Source organism: Cryptomeria japonica, chromosome 7 (genome assembly GCF_030272615.1).
Source record: "Cryptomeria japonica chromosome 7, Sugi_1.0, whole genome shotgun sequence".
NCBI lineage: Eukaryota > Viridiplantae > Streptophyta > Pinopsida > Cupressales > Cupressaceae > Cryptomeria > Cryptomeria japonica.
Window position 1 is genome coordinate 794,316,590 of NC_081411.1, and position 8,119 is coordinate 794,324,708.

Sequence of the window (8,119 nt, forward strand, 5' to 3'; positions counted from 1 at the left end):
AATCCTGAATGATTTGGGAATTGAATGTCCTTGAGGAGTTATGAATAGAATTTCTGCTCCTGCTCCATGATTTGTATGTGAACCATCAAAGAATAATTTCCATTGTGTCTATGTTGATAGTGTAAATACCGATTCATCTAGAAAATCTATCACCATTGGATGGTTGTCTTGTAAAGGTGCTTCTGCAATTTGGTCTGCTATGATCTATCCCTTTATAGCCTTTCTACTGACATATTCAATGTTAAATTTGTTGAGTATCATGACCCATTTTGCAAGTCTTCCACTTAGTGTTGCTCCATTCATCAGGTATTTGAGTGGATCAAATTTTGCAACCAGCTGTATTTTTTGACTCAACATATAATGTCTCAGTTTTTGTGATGCAAAGACTACCACAAGACACGCTCTTTATATCTGTGTGTAGTTGAGTTCATACCCAATGAGTGTTCTACTAATGTAGTAGATGTCTCTCTCTTTTTCTTGTTCATCATGTTGTACTAGGAGAGCACCTAAGGAAGAATTTGTTGCAGTAATATATAGTAGTAATGGTTTCCCATGTACTGGTGGAACCAATATTGGAGTGGACAATAGATATTCTTTTAGTTTTTCGAATGCTTCCTGGCATTGTTGTGTCCATTTAACTGTAACACCTTTCTTCAGAAGATGTTGAAACGGTTGGCACTTTTCTGCCAATCGGGCTATGAAGCACCTTATGGATTATAATCTCCCTTGTAGACTTCTGAGTTGTTTGAGTGTAGTAGGTGATGGCATGTCCAAAATAGCTTTCACTTTCTCTGGATCTATTTCAATTTCATGATTGGATAAAATGAAGCCCAAGAGTTTACCAGAGGTTACCTCAAAGACACATTTTTTTGGATTTAGTCTTACATTGTATTGCTCAAGTCTATCAAAGATCTTAGCCAATATGTTTAAGTGACTATCCCTTGTTTTGGATTTTGCTAGCAAGTCATCTACATAATCTTCCATGATTATGTGTATCATATCATGAAACAAGGTGGTCATTGCTCTTTGATAAGTGGCACCTGCATTCTTAACGCTGAATGGCATCACATTCTAGCAATAGGCTCCCCATGGACAAGTAAATGTTGTCTTCGATTGATCTTTTGATACAATTTTGATTTTATTATAACCAGAAAAACAGTCCATGAGTGATAGAATTTCATTTCCAGCCATTAAATCCACTATGATGTCTATATTAGGGAGTGGAAAGTCATCTTTGGGACAAGCCTTGGTAAGACCTTTGAAGTCAATGCAGATCCTAATACCTCTAGTATGCTTGGATATTAGGGCTAGATTTGAAATCCATTCAACATAGTCTATAGGTATGATGAAACCCACATCTAATAATTTTTGTAACTCAATTTTGACTAACAAGGCTAAGTGAGGGTGCATTTTTTTGAGCTTTTGTTTGTATGGCTTTACCCCTAGAAGTAAAGGAAAGTGATGTAAGACTAATTCTAGGTCTAATCCAGGCATATCTGCATAAGACCATGCAAAATTGATGGGTCTTTGTTTAAAGAATTTGATAAATTTCTCTTATTCCACTGGGTCAAGGGATTTTGCCAGGTGAATGTTACGAACTTTCTCAGCATCATTGATGTTGATTTCCTTAGTTTCTTCTACTAGCAATGTTGACTGTTCTTTACCAACAGGTAGGGTAGCTATTATGTGTTTAGCTTTATCATCACTATTGTGATTAAGAGAAGAGCTTGCTTCTCCAAAATATGCAGTTCTGTCTAGATCTACTACATAGCCAGCTTTGTGATCATTATAAGGGAATCCATCCCTTACACCCAAGAATTCTTCTATAACTTTGTCATTTTGGAACCAATCTAATTGTGGCTCTCCTTCTTGCTCCTAGTCAATCAAACATGGATGCATGAGGAGAAATTCTTTGTATCTTGTCATTTTAGAGGATCTAGATATCATGTATACTTGATTATGATCCATTGTTTCTTCATCATAAATTGGTGATGGGTTGTCTTCATTGTCAGATGGAAATTCATAGTCATGAGAATCTGTGATGCTTTCTATGTATGTTTCACCTTTTGATTATGTATGACTTATCTTCTCTTGTTCTGGTAACTGAATTTGAGTGGATCTCCTTTTTATTATGGATACCCTTCTTAAGCCTGGTATTAGTCTTTGCAGTCTTGCTTCATCTGATTCAAATGGAGGTGTTGAAGATGTTTCTCTTGGAAAAAGTATTGATAATAACCAAGGATTTGGTTCATCTACTGGTGTTAAGCATGTATCTATTTCTATGTTTTCTTGTGCAGATGATTCGGGTATTGTACTGCTGGATGTCTGTGTGGTAGGTTCTTGCAGGAGTTGTCTCATATCTTCACCATCTGATTCTATGATAGGAGATGTTGGTAACCTCTTTCTTTTTTGAGGTGGAAAGAAATCCATCTTTGATGATGGTTGGTTTATAGGTATAAAATCTGAGGTTACCTTTGGCTTGTTTAATATATCCAATGTTTGTTATCTAGATTTTGTTATTGGTGGCACATATTTATATCCCAAGCCTTGATTCTTTGGGTTTTCATGTGGTAAAATAGGTTATAATATTCCTTGTTTTTGTAGTCCTAACCCTATGGTGCCATCATATCCATGTTTTTGTAACATATTGAAGTTGTTTCCATATTGATGTAGAGGTATCTTGGGTACTACCATGTCATCCTCCTCTCTATATATCGAGTGATTAATATCTTCATTTAGATATTCTTCTTGTAGATCTCCCCATCTAATGAAAGAACAAGAATCTGAATCTTTTACTATCTTTTCCTTTATCTTATTTCATTGTTGTGTTCTGAGGCTTCCCAAAGGACCTAGGAGAAAATGATGATTGTTTGGCATCTGATGTGCTTGAAATGGAATATTCTCTACAACCTATTTCTTTAACATGCAAAGAAGATGTGGTTGGTGTATTTTTCTCTATTTCTTTAATTGATAATGATTCCATTTGTAGGTGAATAGGAGCTTCCTAATTGTTTGGTATTTGATTGTCTGAGATTGCTTGTAAATGATTATAGTGTTGGTGTTGGCATTTTTGATGATTATGTTGTGATTGTCATTGATGGACATGCACTTTCTATGAGATCACTTTTTGTATGTATGAGTTATGCTCAACCGATATTTGTTTCAAACTGGTATTATGTTATAGTCTTTAGACTATCGGTGTCTTGCAGAAAGTGTTTACTGATCTCAAGCGGTTCGAGGATCTCAAGTGGAATGAAGAAAAAGAACTAGAAGCGACAGTTATCATTTTCCCAGTCTTCATTTCTGTCAATCGGTAATCTGTTAACCGATATTACTCTGAGTTACCAACCGGCATTTGATAAAGTTGTATAAATTGGTAATACTCTATGATGAGTTACCAAACAGTATATCTTTGTGATGAGTTACCATCCACTGACACTTTGACGGTGATTTTGTGTCATGTTACCAAATCTTTCTAGATACAATGATCCTAGGAACTTGCAATGTAATCCTATTGGACCGACATGAAATTAGATTCCTTTTAAAGACATCATGTCTAGGGTTTCAATATGTGTGTGTAGCTATTAGGGTTTGAAGTGGTTGATGAGTTCTTGTATGTGCGATCTTAAAAGAAAAGATCAAGTGTGTGTATTGGAACAAAGTGTGGATTTTACTGAAGACTGAAGTAATGCTGAAATGCATTAGCAATAAGCTATCATGGATCTAACCAAGCAAGACTATGCTATTTGCTAGATCATTCACTTGTTGATTACTCACATCTTTGACAAGTTAGAAACCCTTAACCGGGTAGGCCCAGAAAAGCCTTTGTAAATCCTCTAACAAGGTGATTCACATCTGTGGATCTAAAATCCTCTCACAAGGTAGTCTTTAATTGGAGTTATCTCCTAACAGAGATTGAGATTCCTAACAAGATCTGTTCTGGTAAAGAACATTGTATGACCTTAACTGGTCTGGTTATTATTCTGTAGATAGTTACTTGTGAGTTTCATCTCACCATGGCTTTTCCCATTTGGAATCTCTAGTGTTATGGTGATTGTGCTTCTATGGGCGAATGCCTTACTTGTTCTTTGGTTTGCATTTGTGTTGATCGGTTTGTTAGTTAAACTGCCATACTAGTTTACTGCTAGATTGATAAAGTGTTTGAGTACAGTAATTTTTGGTATACTAATTCACCCCCCCCCTCTTAGTATTCATCAATTGGAAAGGGTTCAGATCACCATGGACAGTGATCTCTACACCATTTATGGGATTTTTACACATTGGTGAAAAGTTGATGGTATTGCTTGCATTGTATGTATCCATGGGCAACCTAACAACATATTGTACCCCAATTCTCTGTCTAGTACTTGAAAGGTGATAATTGTTTTAGTCGGTCCCAGTTGTACTGGTAAAGTCACCATACCTTTGGAAGGGGGTTCCTCATCATCATAGGCTTTTATATTGATTCTCTTAGTAGAGTCAATATAATTTACAGAATATCCCAGAGCTTTGATAAAATGTAGAGTGCATATGTTGAGGCCCGCGCCACCATCTATTAGTACTCTTCGAACTTTTTTTTGGTCAATGAAAGCTTCTAAGTGCAATGGATCATTATTCATGAGTCGGTTTGTAGGAACATCTTGTTCAGTGAATAATCTGACAAGTTTCCCACCATTGATTGAAATGTGTTCTCATCAATGTCCCTAGCAATAACTAAATCTTGTAAGGCTTTATCTAGGATTTCTTTATGGGTTGGTGATATGCGCAACAACTCAAATAATGAAATTTGGGTTGGAGTTCTCTTCAATTGATCCACCATATTATAGTTGCTAGTTATTGAAGGTTGGTTCAGAGGTACTCCTTGTAAAGTGACTTTCGATCTTCTTGTAATGACATCACAATATCTTCTTTTAGGATTCATTGTGATTGTAGCTACCATTTCATGTCCTTCACGTAGTGTGTTAATGGCATAGTCAAATGCTACATTGGTATAATTGGCAGTATTGTCTTGTGCATTAGAACTGGAAGCCTTTCCTTTGTCATGTTTAACAAAAGGATCTTTGAAAATGGTATGATTTATATTTGGTGCTTTATTATCCACTGTAATATCACCTTGATCTATGAGATCTTGGATGAGGTTCTTCAACTTGTAGCAAGTTGTTGTCTTGTGACCCTTATTATGGTGATATTCGCAGAAGTCATTCTTATTCCACAAAGCGGGCTTAAATGGACCTGGTTCATATGGCCTAGCTTCCGGTAAGGTTATAGCATTTCTTTGTATCAACTTCTTCAGTGTTGATTCAATAGGTTCTCCAAGGGATGTGAAGTTCCTTCTGGGTGCGCCTATCCTTAGAGGCCTTGGATTATTTGATTGTAGTACATTGGTGTCATTTGTCTGAGACTGGTTCTTATATGTTAGTCCTTGTAAAGATATTGTTGGTTGAGCTCTATTCACAATACATGTGTTAACACTTCTGTCGTTTGTGACATTTTTGTTTCTAGAACAAAATTTTGATCTTTCATTGTTTGTGTTGGTGGTTGGTCCACTATCCTTTTGGTGTTTCAATAGCCCTTGTTCTAATAGGCCTTTCTCACATTTGATGCCTTTTTCTGTTATGTCTTTGAAATTATTCAGGCATTGCATTTGTAATGGATATTTAATTGGAGGCACAAGATTTTTATTAAAGATGTCTACTTGTTTCGCTTTAGGGATGTGACTAAGACATATACAATATAGGCCTCTCCATCTTTGTAAGAATGTGGCAAAAGTCTCACCTTCTTTTTGTTTCATTGCACACAAATCCATTAATGTGATTGGATTATCTATGTTGAAGGAAAATTTGGATATAAATAACTCAACTAATTCTCCCCATGAAGTAATTTTTGGTGGAAGGTATGAAAACCATTCTAATGTTGTCCCTCCTAGGCTTTTTGAAAATAATCTCATCAAGTATGTATCATTGTGAGCTACTTCAATGCATGTCATGAAGAATTCTCTTATATGATCTTGAGGATCTCCTTTCCCTCTATATTTCTCAAATTTTGGTGTTTCAAAATGTGGGGGAAAAGGTGGCATGTATAGTTTTCTGTCAAAAGGATACAGACAGAGATCTTCCATGGTATAGCTCTTTTTTATCATTCCCCTCTTGTATACTGCCCATTTTCTTTTGAAGGTTTTGCATTTGTTGAGTCAGAAGTTTTGTTTGGGTTATTGGTGTGTTGACTTGATGAATGTTCCCTACAAAAGGAATAGTATTTGAGTACCTTTGCACTTGTTGAAATGTAGACAGACTAGGTAACTGTGTCCCATAAGTCCTAGAAGGTGGTGTGAAGTATGCAAATTGTGGAGTAGCATTTGGCTGAGCCAAGCTTGTTGTCCCTGGATTCATATTCTAACTATTGTAGGTGGAACCAACCAAGACTATTGGTTGAGTTATATTTGCCAAGGTAGTGGTGTGAGATATTGGAGCTTGTAGCATCATATTTAGCGTTGTCCATGTTGTAAGATTGGCACTTGGTGGTGTCACTATTGACTATATTGAGGTTGTAGCCAAATTTTTTATTTTGAGATATACCTTGTGTTGTTGTAGAAATTGTTGCTTGTGTCTGCATTGTAATGGGTATTTGAGGTATATTCTGGTTTAATGTCATACCTTGTGGCAGTATTGTTGAAATATCTACCCCTAGTGGTAGTTTGGCCCCATTTTGTACTAAGAGAGCGAGATATCTATCTCTATCACTAATGAGAGCGTTGAGAATCATTAATGTTGTGGGATCTTGTTGGGCTGCTTTGAGCTCTTCCTTTGTCAAATTGTGTCATTTTTCATCAAGGGAAGGCATCTGTTTTAGGTTTGTTGACATTGTTGCAGGTGTGTAACCCTGTGTTTGTTGTTGTGTGGATAGATCCATATTCCATGTAGGGTTGACCAAGGGGCTGTTGTTGGGATCCATTTGATTTTTTGTCTTTTGAACATGCATTAATGGCATGAATATTGCTTTGAAGTGATCTTGACTCTCTAAGATGTGTATGCAAGAATTGGTTAAATGCAACTAAATATATTTCTATGACACCCTACAATGCAGACAACGTGATCTATGATGATGACTTTCTATCTAGGATTTCAAAATTCAGACATGATATTTTCAACATATTGCTGGAAAGCTTCAAATTCTACCTCTTCTTTAATTCGGTTTTCTAGGTCTATTTCTATATGTATTGATTTTTGAGCTTCTTCATCTATGACAGCCTGGACTATGTTGTATTAGTTTTAATCAATTATCAATTCTTTAATAAGGGTATTAAAACCGTCAATTATTTCTAATTGAATGTTGTTTGCCCCAAGATTTGGTTGTTCAAATGGGAATTGATCATTTCCTTTTAGACCCATGCGTTGAAGATCACTATGCAAACACTACAGACTCTAAGAATGAATGAATGATACCTAAAATGATGGACACTTTTTCTTTTTCTAACACGGTTTGAGGAATGTTACTATGTTCTTCTCTACCAATTGTCTAATGGCTTCTTTTTGAGTTGCTCTTTATATCTTTTTCGTTAGTTTCTCATCAAGGAGAATAGACTCAGATTTCATCATCTATGACAACCTCAACTATATCATATTGGGCATGATTCAATTTTACTTCCCAAGCAAGGTTATCTAAACAATCAATTATTTGTAATTGGTTAGTGTTTGGTCCAAGATTTGGTTATTCGAATGGGAATTCTCCATCTGCTCTAATACCCATGGACTTAGGTATGATTCCTATAATCTAACACGACACTAATATTAAGGTACTTTGGTGAAATGACTTGTGTGAGGACTTTGTGTGATGATTCTAATGGAACTTCTACATGAATTGAATACCTAGGACCAATGATCACTTGAAAGTAATATTTTCATCAATTTTGAATTTGTCCAAAAGGTTTGGTTCTAACGTTGGTCTTGTTGTTAGCACTTGTTTTTCTTATTGAAGTTTTGATTTTGTTGAACACTGAAACTTTTGACTTTGTTTTGATTTGTATCTTGCAATGTTTTGAATTTGTTGAAGTATAGAAAAGGGCACAATAGTCACATCAAAAATAATAAAACCATGAATATAGCAATTGTTTAGGAAAGTT